Source organism: Pseudophryne corroboree, chromosome 2 (assembly GCF_028390025.1).
Source record: "Pseudophryne corroboree isolate aPseCor3 chromosome 2, aPseCor3.hap2, whole genome shotgun sequence".
NCBI classification, from domain to species: Eukaryota; Metazoa; Chordata; class Amphibia; order Anura; family Myobatrachidae; genus Pseudophryne; species Pseudophryne corroboree.
In genome coordinates, this window is record NC_086445.1 from 403,184,432 (window position 1) to 403,201,207 (window position 16,776).

The 16,776-nt window shown below is 47.8% G+C and overlaps 1 long non-coding RNA gene across 1 annotated transcript in view; it reads left to right on the forward strand.

Annotated features, from left to right (window-relative positions):
• The first annotated feature begins 1,483 nt into the window (after window positions 1–1,483).
• Window positions 1,484–16,776, forward strand: part of LOC135050835 (uncharacterized) — a 59,981-nt gene continuing 44,688 nt past the window's right edge. Inside the window, exon 1 of the long non-coding RNA XR_010241862.1 lies at window positions 1,484–1,649. This is a non-coding gene — a long non-coding RNA (uncharacterized LOC135050835). The remainder of the gene's footprint in view (window positions 1,650–16,776) is intronic.

Genomic DNA, 16,776 nt, shown 5'->3' on the forward strand with positions numbered 1-16,776 from the left:
AGTATTGTATTTTACGGGAGCCCACACGCATGCGCAGTGGGGATTGTAAAAAGCGACATCTGGTGGATGATCGCAGGTATTACACATAAAGGTAACGCCAAACGTCTGTCTCCGTGCGATTAGATAGCCTCTCTGTGACTAGGCGCGCCTCCCTACGCCTCAGTACGCTGCGTATGCTCGATCGGGACAAACGCCTCAGCCACTCAAGATAAAGGTGGCTACATCTGTATATAAATATTATGTTGAAATTCAGAATGTCAACGCCAGAATGAGGACATGGTCTTAATGTCAACAGTTAAAATGTCGACATTTACAATGTCGACATTTACAATGTCGACAGTACATGTCAGTGTTAGGGTTAGGCTGTAGTTAGGGTTGGGGGTAAGCTGCATATAGGGTTAGGGCTTAATTGCTGGATTCAGCATTCTGAGGGGGTAATTCAGACCTGATCGCTGCTGTGCGTTTTCGCACAGCGGGCGATCAGATCTGTACTGCACATGCATATGCATCGCAATGTGCCAGCGCATTGGATGACTGCACCGGGCATCGGTGCATAGCGATGGGATGGTGCAAAAAACTCAATTGCATGGGCTATCGCAAGGTGACTAACAGGAATAGGCCATTTGTGGATGGCAACTGACCGTTTTGTAGGAGTGTCCGGGAAAACGCAGGAGGGACCAGGCGCTTGGAAGGAGGGTTTCTGGCGTCAGCTCCGGCCCCGATCATTGCAGCAGCAGAGTAAGTCCTGGGCTGAGCAGAGACTGCACAAACTCATGTTTGTGCAGCTCTCCAACAAATGCAGTCGCGCACCTGCACACAGCAAATACCCTCCCCCTGTAGGCGGCGACTACCTGATCGCAAGGATGCAAAAAACGCACCCTAGCGATCAGGTCTGAATTACCCTCTGAATATCAACATTTTGTACTACACCCACTATATGTAGCCAATGGGTGTGATCCTGATAGTTCTTCAGAACAAAGGGGTTAGAAAAGCATGTTTCCTCCAATTAGGGCTCTTACACACTTCTCTGACCCCTGATGCTCAGTCACATGAATCCCTAGAATATGGCAGCATGAAGAAATACCCCTGTGCGCGACCTTTTCCTCTGACAGAGTGTATCAGGTATGGGACCAGGCCCGGCGCTACCCGCTCAGCAAGGTCTGCAAAGCAGGGAGGCACCGGGTTGGAGAGGCGCTGTCCCCGCTCTGCTACCTTGCTGGCCCGCAGTGCTGCTGTCCGCTGCCGCAGGCTCTGCTGTCAAAGTGACAGGCAGCGCCGGCAGAACAAACATAAATTCTCCTCCAGTGTGCTGTGTGTGAGCCTGTCAGGTGCCTCCCCCTTCCTTCTCCTCCACGGCTTGTTCCTCTGCGCTGCACCTAGCTGGAAGACAGGCAGCAGTGCGCGCACCAGCACCCCCGCGCCCCCCCCCATACCCCCTTCTCCTGAGTCTCCTGTCTGTCACTGAGGAGAGAGCAGTTTTCAGCAGCCTCCCTCCCTTCCCATCAGTGCTGGATTCACGGGGCACCGATAAACAAGAAGTCACATGATGCACAGGAGGAGCCAGCCAGAAGAGGAGCAGCGGTGCAGTCAGTGTAGCAGCCTGCAGCACCACAGGCACACATAGGAGCAGAGGCCCAGCTAAGTCTCAGGTAAATTCTGCTACAGATAAATGAAGGAAGGGGGAGGGGAGGGGGGGGGTGCGAGGGAAGAAGGGGAGAGTGTTAAAGTGTCATATTCATGTGTTTTTTGGGGGGAGGAGTGACATATTAATATGTGCTTGGGGGGTAATGTCATAGTAATGTGTTTTGGGGGGGTAGTGTCACTGTCATGTTATTGTGTGCTGGAAAGGGGGGTAGTGTTATATTAATATAAGCTGGGGGTAATGTAATTTTAATGTGTTTTTTTTGAAGGGTGGGTGGGTTGTATTATATTTGTTTTTTTTGGGGGGTAGTGTCATATTAATGTGTGCTAGAGAGTTGCATATTAATGGGGGGGGGGGGGATAAAGTGTCCTATTCAGTGGCGTAACTACTGCCCCTGCAGCCACTGTGGAGGCTAGGAGGCGCAGGGCTACGGGGGCACTGCCACTAATTCAGAGCAGATTGGCATGCGGACTAGTCGTCCGCATGTCAATCTGCTAAATGTCCCTTCCAAAATGGCCGCCACCATGGAGGAGACATGCTAGAGGTCATACTTGACCTCTAGCGTCTAGGAAGTGCCGGGAGTGCATAGCGCTGGCCGCGGCCGGCGGCACCCTGCAGGCTGCAGCCCTGCCAACTTGCTACCCTGGCGCGGCGGCAGGAGCAGCAACAGGGGGATCGGGCAGCAGTGCACACGGCACACTAAACAGCGGGGAGCGGTTTGGGCAGCATTACTCCCCATGACACCCAGTGCATGAAACCCCTGGCAACGAGCATAACACCCAGCGCATGAAACCCCTGGCAACAAGCATGACACCCTGAGCATGAAAAGCCCTGGCAACGTGCATGGAACCAAGATCATGAAACCCATGGCAACGATCAGGTAATTTAAAAGTAATTAGAAGCCGAACTGTAGGGCTTAATGTGTAGTGGGCATTGTGGTGTGTGGCATAATGTATCACGGACATTGTGATTGCATGGCTTGTATGTTCCAGCCAACCAGATGCAGCTTGCCGCAGCTAGTTGCAAGCACAATGCGGCCGCTTGCGGGTAGGATGAGAGCGATCACATCTGTATTTATAGGAGGGCGCAAAATTTATAGTTTGCAGGAGGGCGCCGAGCACCCTAGCACCGGCCCTGGCAGGATCCCTCTGTGTCTGGATCCATTCCAGTTCATCTGACTCTGTGTTGGAGCCGGAGTGTGCTGGAAGGGGGCGGGGCTACCAGCCAATGGATAAGTGAGACTGCGAGTGAAGAGCAGCCAGCCCAGCAGCAGCTACAGTTATGAGGTGATGGCCTGCTGGGGCCCGGGACTGCACGGGGGAATACTGAAGTTGGCCGTGCTGTGACACTTTGGGGAAAGTCTGGCAGTGGCAAGTACAGACACCTGCCCCTCCTGTCCTTGCATTAGCAACTTCCTGGACAATGGTACATGCTCTCCCCCTTCCTCTCTTTGCCGGCAGCTATTGGGCGCTAGGTCCCGCCCCCGTCCCTTACGGACTTGCGTATGCGCAGTCCGAATTCGCGAGGGTCATGAGAGAATGCGGGGGATGGATTCAGGTTTGCGGGGCAGTGGGAGACTCCACGCGAAATCGGGAGGCTCCCGCAGAATGCGGGAGTGTAGGCAACTATGGTGTGGGGGTAGTTGCTAGAGCAGGGCTAGGGTATATGTGTGTGTGTGTGGGGAGTTGCTGGGTGCAGGGCTAGGATATATGTGTGTGGGGGGAGTTGTTGGAGCAGGGCTATGGTATATGTGTGTGGGGCAGGTTGCTGGGTGCAGGGTTGGTGTACATGTGTGTAAGAGGTGGCTGTGGCATATGTTTCATTCTGAGGTGGCTTTGACATATGTGTGCTGGGTGCAGGCTGGTGTACATGTCTGTGAGAGGTTGCTGCAGATTCGGATTACCCGCTAATTAACCAAAAGCACCCGCCTAGAGTATTTAGTCATTACTTGTTAGTACATGTATTTCAGATTAATCTCAATAGTTTATATAGGGCCTAATTCAGACCTGATTGCTGTGCTGCAAATTACACTGTCCTGCGATCAGATAGTCACCGCCCAGGGTGAGTGAAAACGCAAGTGTGCAAATGCATGTGTACGCTGTTCGAAAATTCCCCTGAGTCAGCGGCAGCTGCCAATCCAGTCGCAGCTCACTCACCATCAAATGTTGAAGAAGAAATCAGGCTGATCGGGGCCGACGCTGACGTCACACACCCGCCCTGAAAACGCTTTGGAACGCCTGCATTTTTCCAAACACTCCCAGAAAACCGTCAGTTACCACCCACAAACGTTCTCTTCCTGTCAATCACCTTGCAAACACCCATGCGATCATAATTTTCGCATCATCCTGTTGCTGCTGTCCGTCATGCATGCGCATTGCGGGGCATATGCATGTGCAGTAGTTCGATAATCGCCTGCTGTGCGAAAACGCACAGCAGCGATATGGTCTGAATCGGCCGATAGTTGATATAGGTGTCCAGTTTATATGTGCTTGTAGTCTTACAGGTGATGCTTTTTTCACTGCTCTGCATTTCTGATTTATGTCTTGTCGTCAAACTTTATTTTAGGTGGTATACAGTTCTATCATATATGTTTTATTTCCATAATTATTTATGTAGCTATTTTGCACATGTGGCTATATTGATACTTTATTAGGGCCCTACATGAGTGTTCCCTAAGGAAACAATTAAATTCAGAAACGTTGGAACGCATTTTTTGAATGTTGGCTCATCAATTTGAAGTTCCCCGAGTGCCAATGCCGATTGTGGGATTTTGTTTTAGTCTTTATTGTATAAGAGCAGCTGGGCAAGTACAATAAGTTGGTGGAGTGCCGCACGTTAGTGATATTGCAGTGAGCCGGCACGTCAGACTACTTATTTTTCAATGTGTGTCGGTACCCTTGTGACTTAACATGCCACGAAGACACAAACCCCTCAGGGTAAGGCAGTAAGCTGCACTTAGGGGTCTATTCATGCAGCAGTGAAAAGAGTGGAGAAAAAGACCAGTGGAGAAGTTGCCCATGGCAACCAATCAGAATCTCCCTTACATTTTATAGAATGTACTTGATAAAGCTTTCCTTCAAAGCGGATTGGTTGCCATAGGCAACTTCTCCACTGGTCTTTTTCTCCACTCTTTTCACTGCTTCATGAATAGACCCCTTAGTACATTAGTTTTCATTTGCCGCTGCAGGACACACCCCTGAGTGGCAATAGAAACGCCCATAGGTGGAGCTAGATGTGTCTAGTCACACCCCCTCAACGACGCACTGCACGCGCGGCCGCGTAGTATAACACCACCTGCAGTCTCCCTGAAACTAGTTTTCAAAAGTAGGCAAGTATGTGGCAGGTTCCTTTTGAAAGCGGCTGCAGGAGACAGAGATGGCCTGGAAGAAGCCGAATGGAGCTAGGATCAGCCAGGCCATATCAGAGCCGGATTATGGGATGGTCACAGGGGGTGAGTACCCCGGGCCCCCTTTTTTTCCAGAGCCCCTCCCCCAGTCAGAGCAGCTCCGACCTAGCTCTTCTGCCAGCATCTGCACTCCTAGCAGCAGTGCAGCTAGCTTGCTGCTGCTAGAGACAAGTACAGTGAAACTGCCCAGCGCTGCCGGAGAGGACTCTGCAGAGTCTGCCTCTCTGCAGGCATGGCTGGGACTGAGCGGGCAAGGAACCATGTCGGGTTACTGAGCGGACGACTGCAGTGCACTTGCACGGGGGGGGGGGGGGGATTTGGAGGGACAGACCCGCGCTTACCACAGCCCCCATCCCCAACCAACTCATTACTGCCTGGGCGGGCAAGGAACCATGTTGGGCTACTGAGCGGACAACTGCATAGTCAGCGGGGGCGGGTTGGTACATGTTGCTGTGTGGGGGCCATGGTACGCTTGCCAAAGATTGCAGCTGGAGATCTGAGAGGATGCTCCCTCGGTCACAAAGGCAGCAGGTTGGTATCAAAGCTGAGCCTGCTGCTGTCCGGTATTAGCCAGTACTTTTTACGCAGTAGTACTCTGCTTTACAGTGGCTGATTCCTCTCCTGGTCCTGGTACAAGAAACCAATGAGCTGCACTCCTCTACAGGCTGGTCCCTCCTCTCCTGTTTTCCATCCTTCCTTCTATATTCCCACGGCGTCCTTTCCTGCCTTTCCTCCATCTTCTACTCATGGCTGCCTCCATTAATACCAGAACCAGGTAATTGGGGCAGCAGTGCTACAGTTCTGAGGGGGAGGGAGGGGGGGGGGGGGTGGAGGGGGCAGTACACAGCAAGCAGGGCAGTGCTGACAAGAGGTGGAGGGCCCCCCTGTCTGAAGTGCCCCGGGCCCAATGAAGGCTTAATCCGGCCCTGGGCCAGATGTACCGCTATCATGTTTTAAAGCAGACGTCTGCAGCCTGGCAATTCGACGGCAGTTGTTCAGCTTGATGGGTGAGCTGAGCCAGGCATCGACCGCACTACTCTCCCTGAGGCCCTCCTATTCTTTGCTACATGCAGCGCAGGCAGAAACTGAGCCTGCGCTGCCATGACGTTGTCATGCCGTGGACGCCGCAGCTCGGTCCCAATACTCAGGCAGTGCGGTGGCAGTGGGGACCTCCTGTCTTGTGAGAGCAGAGGGATGGGAGGTTGCGCCGCACATCTGAGCCTGCTTAAGCTGAAGCTGTCTCTCAATGCGGCAGCCGGCCCAACACAGGGGTGAGTGAAGGCCACTAAGGGAACGTCAGGACCGGCTAAGCGGAAACTAATCCGGCGTCCCAATTCGCCCCTGTGTGGAACCATAAGCACTATCAAAGTAGCACTAGCATTTCTAGAAAAAGGACTTGCTCAACAAATGTCTTGTTGCAGTAGCATTAAGATGAAAGCAAATAACAATATATCAGATTTATTTCCTGCTCAACAAAAAATAAATACAATTTTGCTGGAAAGCAGAACATTAACAGTTTTATCCATAAACTGTTGTTTTCAGCAACAGCAAGTTTCTGTGGGGCTAAATAGCATTAAATATAATTAAATATTTACACCTATTGATCTGCATAAACAAATTGTAAAGAGAAAAAAAATAATTGGTTCACATAGTGAAGTTAAATTTAAAACTAAGCATAAGAAAGATATTTAAATTTGTAGAATTCCTGATCTCAGACAGTTATAAGACAAGATTATTAAGTGCAGGCTATTGAATTAATTAGGTTCAGTCAAATACATTATTCAACAAGTGCCATTGAAATGACAAAAAAAAATTGTACTAAAAGCAAAGAAATCACATTACAAGCTCAAAATTAGGTTTCAAAATTAATTTAGAACTGTTGCACTTTTTAAGTGGCATACGTTTAGTATGATTCATTAATATTATTTGCTTAGACATATTACTACTGGGAAGGTGTGAGAAGCTGTTTAATTGCATTTTAAATATAGCCCAATTTTTAATTTACATTGATGATATAAAATCTAATAGATACTTTCTCTTATTTGAATATGGTACAGATTATCAAGCAATTAAAAATTGTTAATATATTTCTTGGTAGTCACATAAGCCCCAACTGCTTTCTACATTGTCACCACTGGCTGAAGTTGAGAATCTGAAGGCTGGGCGTTCATCAGAGGAGTGGCTGTGGAAGCAGGGAGGAACTGGGGAGGCCGGATGTAGTTCCTTCTCATATACCTCGAGGTTATAGGATGAGTAATTGAAGAACAGAACTTAAGGGCTAGGCCAGTTGCGTAACTAGGGGGCCGCAGCCACTGCGGTCGCTTGGAGGCGCGCAGGGCTGCAGAGGCGTTGTTGCTGCCACTGATTGAGGCTGTTTTGGGAAGGAGGACACGGAGGGAACAGCGCGCACCTCTCCTGTGTGTTCCTCCTGGGTCTCCGGCGGCAGCGGCGTGTCTGTTAAATGAGTGCCCGTTCGTGAGCTCTGATTGGCTCACGGACCGGCACTTCATTTGACAGACACGCCGCTGCCGCCGGAGACGCAGCAGGTTCTGTGTCCTCTGTGTCCCCCTTCCCAAAACGCACAGCAGCGGGGGAGCTTGGGGGGGGGGGGGGGGGTACCTGGCACTGGGGGAAAATATCTGGCACTGAGGGAGCATATTTGGCAGTGGGGGAGCATATTTGGCTTGGGGGAGAATGTTTTGGCTTGGGGGAGAAAAAATTCTAGTTACGTCACTGGGCTAGGCTACAATACTCTGGAAGGAAATGTAATAATGTTCACTGAAGAGACATGGCTGAACAACCTAGAAGACTGAATGCTGATGAGACTTGAATATAGGACACTGGATATTACTGTTGAAGAATGAATGCTACGGTGACATGCCTGAAGAACAGTGGATTTAACTGCTGAAGAATGGATGCGGCAGAGGCATGACTGAAGAACACTGGATATTGCTGCTTCGAAGACTGGAGAATGGATGCTGTATACATGTGGCTAGGAGGCACTGCGGGTGACCAGGGAGCCCCTCTACTGTTGCAGAGGGTGACCACTGTGGAACTGAGAAGCCACCGGCAGAGGTGTAGGGGAAGGTGACAAACAGGCTTGCGCGGTGGAGTTGGAGACCCTTTGGATCACGGGAAACCACAGGGAATTCCTGAGGGAGCTCAGAGCTGGAGCTTCTGCTCAAGGCAATAACAAAGCACTGGCAGCATGAAAGAGTGGGCTGACCCCTTATGTAAGAGGAAGCTGCCTCCCATTGGATTGAGCATTCCACAGAGCACAGTGATTAGATACAGAGTACCTTGGTCTCCAACATGGCGGACCAAGTTAAATCTATCGACACCTCCCTCCCCCATCCGACACTGCAGACCAAGTGAATGCAGCTCCTGTATTTTGTCCATTCTTATATGCATATTATTGTCACAGCATGACTTGTCCAACCCATCCTCCAGACATGGCCCAGGCAAGCCCACATTGCCTCCTTGTCACAGAGCAAAGGCAGGCCCCTATTTTCTCGCCTTGTCAGAGGGTCCAAATGGGCACACCACTAGATCTCTCTCTCTGCATATATAATGCAGAGAGAGAGAGAGAGCGTTTGAGTTGTAAAGCACAATACAGGGAATACAGTACAAAAGATATTAGTCTCATCATGTTGCCAAATCAAACAACTAAACTGATTGTGAAGATGTAACATCTACCTTTATGAGGTAAATCCACTGGAAGAAAAGCATCTCAATGTGGGAAGCAAAACTAGATAGATTTATAGGCAATCTTCTAAGCCATATCATAATTAAGATCAGTTAATCAAACTGCGTGAAAGCTATACCTGGGATACAAAATAGGAAGGAAGAAGGAGAGGGACATCATCCATGTTCACTGCTATCTTTATTTAAGTCAAAGCATTGCGCAGTGCAAAAAAATGGTGCAACACTAAGGTAGATTCAGCAAGGAAATCAGAGAACATCTTACAAGTAATGAGTGTTATGAATAATGCCTCAATGGAGAAAACCTGCCTCTCAGAAGCATGAAAACCTGTGCCTCAAATCCAGGTCAATACAAGGCAAAGAAGTCCAGAGAATGATCTTCCATATGATAGATGGTGGTGCAACTGAAAGACTAGCTTGAATATTAGATAAGAGTTCCAGAGCTTCATTCAGTACTGGAGAGCAATAATCAAACCATTTTTCAGCATTGTTCAATTAAATTCTAATAATATTTCCAGCGATGCTGTGCTTCACCTTATTGGACTAAAAAGTATCTGTATATGGCTTAAGTTGGGATGTTGGGGTGGGGGCGAATACTAATTACCCAGGCTTGGTCTTTTTTAAAGAGTCAGACAGGAGTCCGCGTAAGGGGGAAGAATGCCCCCCTCCTCGTCCAATTTTTTTTTTTACAGCTGGCCATGTTCTAAGCACTGTGGCTGACCAGGGAAGATGAAAAGTCCACACTATGCAGGTACAGGTTAGCAGATGAAACAATGGAGGGAGATTTAGGCTCAGTACACACCAAAATGATGTGGTTTCTTGCCAACGGAATGACCAATATAATGGTACATAGGTCGTCCATACACACTGAACGATATATCACGCTAATGATCCATGGGAGCACACAAACCCAGGTATAGGAGGGAGATTTAGGCTGGGTATGTCAGCACCCGGAGTCTTACCTCCGGTTCTGGTCCCTGTGGTCTTCCTGTTGGTTGGCTGGTGTGGCTGCGATGGATAGGAGCTGCGGCAGCGAGGTCCTCCGGCTGCTCGGCATCTGTAGGCCGGGAACCAGGTCCTGGGGAGCGGAGCATGGCAGCCGGAGGTGTCTGTTTCCCGGTGTCCTGTTGCTGGAGTGCGGCGTCTGGGAGGCTGAGGCCAGAGGTAGTGGCTGTGTGCTGGTTCCACATGTGTCCTCTGTGCAGGAAGCAGCCATGTTGGAGACCAAGCCTAGCCAATAGGTATCCCAGTTTGCGTCCAGCCAATCCGGTGCAGTCTTCCCTTATAAAAAGGGGTGGATGCTTACCTATGGTGCCAGTGCTGCAAGTTAATTGCTGCTGTAAGGTGCTCAAGCTCTGTGCTCCCAGGTTAACCCCTGGAATCCTGGTTCTGCTGTGGCCGCCCGGTGGTCAGTCCTGTTATTGCAGTCCTTTGCTCTAAGTCCACCGCCTCCTGCAGTTTAACCACTTGGTACACTATCCAGTAGAGGGTCTCCGTTTGCTGACGGTGCTCACAGCGATCGTCTCTTCAACATCATATCACGAGTCATCTCTCCATTCAGTGTTCTTCAGCATCATTTACAAATCACAAGTCATCTCTCCATTCAGTGTTCTCCAGCATTGTTTACAAATCACAAGTCATCTCTCCATTCAGTGTTCTTCAGCATCATTTACAACTCACAAGTCATCTCTCCATTCAGTGTTCTTCAGCATCGTTTACAAATAACAAGTCATCTCTCCATTCAGTGTTCTTCAGCATCGTTTACAAATCACAAGTCATCTCTCCATTCAGTGTTCTTCAGCATTGTTTCCAAATCACAAGTCAACTCTCCATTCAGTGTTCTTCAGCATTGTTTACAAATCACAAGTCATCTCTTCATTCTGTGAACTTTGGCATCATTTACAAATCATAAATCACTTCTTAATTCAGTATTCTTCATTATTGTTTACTAGTCATGAACATTTCGTCCTTCAGAATTCACTCAGACTTATCTCCTAGTCGTTGGGTATGATTGAAGTCTCATTAAAACTGAATTTTTCCTTAGTGTTTTGTTCTCAGTCATTGATCAGTCGTCAGATCCCCAACTCAAGCCGAGCATGACAGTAAGCACTGGCCCCATTAATCCGACGGGTGATATGGCTGGGGGTGACGCAGCCTCAGACATCCAGTCACGTTTAAACAAGCAGGAAGCTACGCAAGCTCAAATCGTGCGTTTTATGCAAAATATGTCAGCTCGTCTCGACTCTCTCGATGCAGTCATATCCGTACCGTCAAGTGCCAGCTCCCGTTCCTGCCACTCCAGTTCTAGCAGCTCCTGTGCCTGTTCCAATTCCACTGTTGCAATTACCTTCACCTAGTAAATTTGATGGAACTCCAAAGCAATGCCGCGGATTCCTCAACCAATGTGAGATTCAGTTTGAGCTACAGTCGGCGAATTTCCCAACCGCCCGGACCAGGATAGCTTATATTATTTCTCTGCTAACCGGTCAGGCGTTGGAATGGGCATCTCCTCTCTGGAAGAAAGTGGATTCCATTCTTTCAAACTACTCGGAATTTGTATCAACTTTCTTAAAGATTTTCGACGAACCAGGCAGGACTTCCTCAGCTTCCTTGTAGATTCTGCATTTGCGACAGGGAACTCGAACCGTAAGTCAATACGTTATCCAGTTTTATATTCTTCTGAACTTGGTTGGAACGAAGAGGCTCTCATAGCAGCTTTCTAGAATGGTCTTTCAGACAAGATTAAGGACGATCTAGCAACCCTAGACATTCCAGACAAGTTGGATCTGAGTTATAGAAAGCGTTGCTTGGAAAGATCAAAGTCCGACCGTCCGAGACCTCGGGTTGTTCCTCTTCCTAGACCATCTTCTCCCATGCAAGTTAACCGGCCCTATCTCACTGATGAAGAACGACAAAGGTGGAGACGAGGAAACCTCTGTATGTATTGCGGATCAGCTGATCACTTTGTCAAGTCCTGCAGTCATCGGCCGGGAAACTCCCACTCCTAACTTATGCAGGAGAGGTTAAGTTAGGAGTTTCCTCGGAATTACCTCTCAGGAAAGAATCTGTGCTTACCACTTGTCTAGAGCTCTCTTCTTCAGTTTTTTTTTCTTCTCTACTCGACTCTGGAGCAGCTTAGAGTTTTATCACCTTGGCACTACTCAAACGAACCGGAATCCAGACGGTGAGGTTGGATCGTCCTATTTCAATCACAGCGGTCGATGGAAGTTACATCCCTGGATGAATCATTACTCACCGCACTGTTACTCTCAAATTAAAGATTGGAGCTCTTCATTCAGAGAACATCTCTTTCCTAGTAATTCATAAAGCCTCCCAATAATTAATTCTCGGATTTCCTTGGCTACAAAGACATAATCCCAGCATCAATTGGCAGACTATGGAAGTGCACGCTTGGGGTGAGTCTTGCTCTCATGAGTGCTTGGCGTCTGTGAAACCGCTTCGTAATTTGAATCTTTCTGAACTCCCGGTAGCCGATCAGGACTTTCAAGATATCTTTAGTAAACAGGGAGCAGACACTTTGCCTCCCCATCGTAGTTGGGACTGCCCTATTGATTTGATACCTGGCAAGACTCCTCCAAGAGGTCGAATATACCCGTTATCACTTCCAGAGACCCAGGCCATGTCAGACTACATTTTGGAAAATCTCACTAAGGGTTTTATTCGCCCCTCTTCTTCCCCGGCCGGGGCAGGTTTCTTTTTCGTGAAAAAGAAGGATGGGGGTTTGCGGCCATGCATAGATTACCGGGGATTAAATGAGATCACTGTGAAGAACAGATATACTCTTCCCCTGATTCCTAAGTTATTCGATCGATTGAAAGGAGCCACCGTTTTCCCTAAATTAGACCTTCGAGGGACTAATAACCTGATACATATTCGCTCTGGAGACTAATGGAAGACCGCTTTTAATACCCGGGACGGGCATTACGAGTATCTAGTGATGCCCTTCGGCCTTTGCAATGCTCCGGTGGTCTTCCAGAACTTTGTGAACGAGATATTCAGAGATCTTCTTTACAGTTGCCTAGTGGTATATTTGGACGATATTCTTATTTTCTCTAAAGATTTGAAGGTCCATCATGAGCAAGTCAAAGAGGTCTTAAACCATTTTAGCAAGAATCGTCTCTTTTGCAAGTTAGAAAAGTGCACCTTAGAGGTACCATCCATCTCCTTTCTCGGTTATGTGATCTCCGGACAGGAGCTACAGATGGATTCAACCAAGGTCCAAGCGATTCATGATTGGACTCTTCCTGCCAGTCTAAAAGGGATCCAAAGATTTCTTGGCTTTGGCAACTTCTACAGAAAATTTAGACTACTCCACTATCATCGCCCCAATTACCATGTTAACCAGGAAAGGAGCCAATCCTTCGATTTGGCCTCCCGAGGCTCTGAAAGCCTTCACGTTCTTAAAAGAGGCCTTCATGTCCACTCCAATTCTTCGCCAACCTGATCTCAGGTGGAAGTAGATGCTTCTTCGGTGGGAGTCGGGGCAGATCTTTCTCAGCTCTTTGAAGATAAGAAAAGTCATCCTTGTGCATATTTTTCTCTGAGATTCTCCAAAGCAGAACAAAATTATCCAATTGGCGAACAAGAACTGTTGGCCATAAAATTAGCTTTTGAAGAGTGGCAATATTTATTAGCGGGAGCTTGACACGCTATTTCTGTTATCACTGATCACAAGAATATTCTGTCCCTCCAGACAGCTAGTTGTTTAAATCCACGGCAAGCCAGATGGGCCCTATTTTTCTCTCGGTTCTCCTTCAAACTCTCTTACAGCCCAGGAACCTTAAATCTAAGAGCAGATGCACTTTCTCATTCTTTTCAAAAGGATGATTCACTCGACTCCTCTGAGAAACAATTTATTCTGAATCCAGCTACATTTGCCTCAACTCATCCTGTTCTTCTGCCTCCTCCGGGAAGAACTTTTGTGGCACCAAAACTTTGCAGGAAATTGCTTACGTGGGCTCATTCTTAATCTTTCATGGGTTATGCCGGTGGTCTTAAGACTCTCAAGTTCATTTAACGATTCTACTGGTGACCTCATCTTAAAACGGGTGTCTTTGAATTTGTAGCAGTCTGTTCCAACTGCGCTCAACATAAAAGTCCACAAACATCTCCCTCGGGTCTTCTTCATCCACTTCCAACACCTCAAAAGCCTTGTACTCACATCTTTATGGATTTCATAACCGATTTGCCAGTCTCCAGAGGGCACAACACCATTTTGGTCATTGTGGACCAATTTTCGAAGATGGCTCACTTCATACCCCTCACCGGTCTTCCCTCTGCTCCTCAGCTATCCAAATAGTTTTTCTCAGAGATTTTCTGCTTGCATGGTCTCCCACAGGAAATAGTTTCTGATCGCGGTCCTCAATTCGTGGCCAAGTTCTGGAAAACTCTCAGCTCAGTCCTAGGAATCAAGTTGAACTTCTCTTCAGCATATCATCCACAGACTGACGGACAGACTGAAAGAGTCAACCAAGATCTGGAAACTTTCTTACGGATGTTCATGTCCCCTGCTCAGGATGACTGGATGGATTACCTCCCATTCGCTGAGTTCGCACACAATAACCTATATCATTCTTCCACCAATTCCAATCCTTTCTTCATTAACTATGGTTTTCATCCACAAGTTCCTTCCTTCGAATCTCTCCCAGCTCTCGAGGTTCCTGCTGCTGAATCCGCTCTTCGTCAGTTCACTAAGATTTGGAAACAAATCGATAAGGCGCTACTTAAGACTTCCCAAAAATATAAGACCTATGCCGATCGGAAACGGAGGGCTGTTCCTAGTCTCAAAGTGGGAGATCGTGTTTGGATATCCACCAAAATCCTCAGACTCAAGGTTCCTATCAAAAAGTTTGCTCCAAGATTCATTGGTCCGTATCCCATTGAAAGAGTGCTGAATCCTGTGCCTTACAAGGTGAAACTGCTTCCCTATTCGAAAATTCCCAATGCCTTTCACATTTCTCTGCTAAAGCCTCTTGTACTAAATCATTTTCGAGCAGCTTTTCATAAGATTCTTAAACTCCCGCAAGAGGTATGGTCGTCTCCAGTATCTCATAGATTGGAGAGGATATGGTCCAGAGGAAAGATCTTGGGTGGCTGCAGAGGATGTTAACCTCTTAAGATTGATTTGTGCCTTTCATGCCAAGAATCCCACTAAGCAGCGTGGGTGTTCGGAGACCACCCTAAAAGGGGGGGGGGGGGTACTGTCAGCATCCAGAGTCTTACCTCCGTTTCTGGTTCCTGCGGCCTTCCTGTTGGTTGACTGGTGTGGCTGTGATGGATAGGAGCTGCAGCAGTGAGGTCCACCGGTGCGGCTGCTGGGCATCTGGAGGCCGGGAGCAGAGCATGGCAGCCGGAGGTGTCTGTTTCCCGGTGTTCTGTTGCTGGAGTGCGGCGTCTGGGAGGCTGGGGCCAGAGGTAGTGGCTGTGTGCTGGTTCCACATGTGTCCACTGTGCAGGGAGCAGCCATGTTGAAGACCAAGCCTAGCCAATAGGTATCCCAGTTCGCGTCCAGCCAATCCGGTGCAGTCTTCCCTTATAAATAGGGGTGGATGCTTACCTATGGTGCCAGTGCTTCAAGTTACTTGCTACTGTAAGGTGCTCAAGCTCTGTGCTCCCAGGTTAACCCCTGAAATCCTGGTTCTGCTGTGGCCGCCCGGTGGTCAGTCCTGTTATTGCAGTCCTTTGCTCTAAGTCCACCGCCTCTTGCAGTTTAACCACTGGGTCCACTATCCAGTAGAGGGTCTCCATTTGCTGACGGTGCTCACAGCGATCCTCTCTTCAACATCACATCACAAGTCATCTCTCCATTCAATGTTCTTCAGCATCATTTACAAATCACAAGTCATCTCTCCATTCAGTGTTCTTCGGCATCATTTACAAAACACAAGTCATCTCTCCATTCAGTGTTCTTCGGCATCATTTACAAAACACAAGTCATCTCTCCATTCAGTGTTCTTCGGCATCATTTACAAAACACAAGTCATCTCTCCATTCAGTGTTCTTCAGCATCGTTTACAAATCACAAGTCATCTCTTCATTCAGTATTCTTCATCATTGTTTACTAGTCACGAACATTTCGTCCTTCAGAATTCTCTCAGACTTATCTCCTAGGTGTTGTGTATGATTGAAGTCTCATTAAAACTGAACTAATCTCTCCTCAGTGTTTCGTTCTCAGTCATTGATCAGTTGTCAGATCCCCAACTCAAGCCGAGCGTGACAGGGTACACATCAAAATGATGTGGATTCTGGCCAACGGAACGACCAATATAATGGTACACAGGTCGTCCATACACACTGAACGATATATCACGCCGATTATCCATGGGAGCGCACAATCCCAGGTATACATTAGATAATGTGCCTGATATATCATCCGGATCTGTGTTGGAACAATATATCAGGTGATATATATTCTGATGTGTACTCAGCACTAGAGCCAGAGTTGACTCACTCCATGGTCATCTTGGGTTCATGCCAAGGCACACCGCATCCACACTCTCAGTCTAAGCTAATTAATATCAAGGCTTGTGAAATTTAATGCACAGTTGGTGCTTGATTAGAACATTATTTTTTTCAGTCATATGATAAACAATGTTCCTGCAGCGTGAGTGGTCTTTGTCAAGTACAGCTTAATTATTATTCCTTTCCTCGTGAAGAGAAAGAATTCAGAAAGAAAAATAAATCTTACACCTAGTTAAATAAGTCTCATGTTCTGCTGTTTGCATGCTCTAACTCAGTGCACCAGCTGTGCTTGGTTATACAAAGTCTCATAATTCTGGTTTACATGCTATGGACTGGCTTTGTTAGTATACAGAAACATGTCACTGAACATTTGACTGGTGATTGTAAAGTGTAGCAAATTCAGAATTATATGAAATAAGAAACCTTTATAATACAACACTATAGAAGGTGACTATGCTATGCTATGCTGGGTTCACTACGATATGCCGGCGGTCGGGCTCCCGGCGACCAGCATACCGGCGCCGGGAGCCCGACCGCCGGCTTA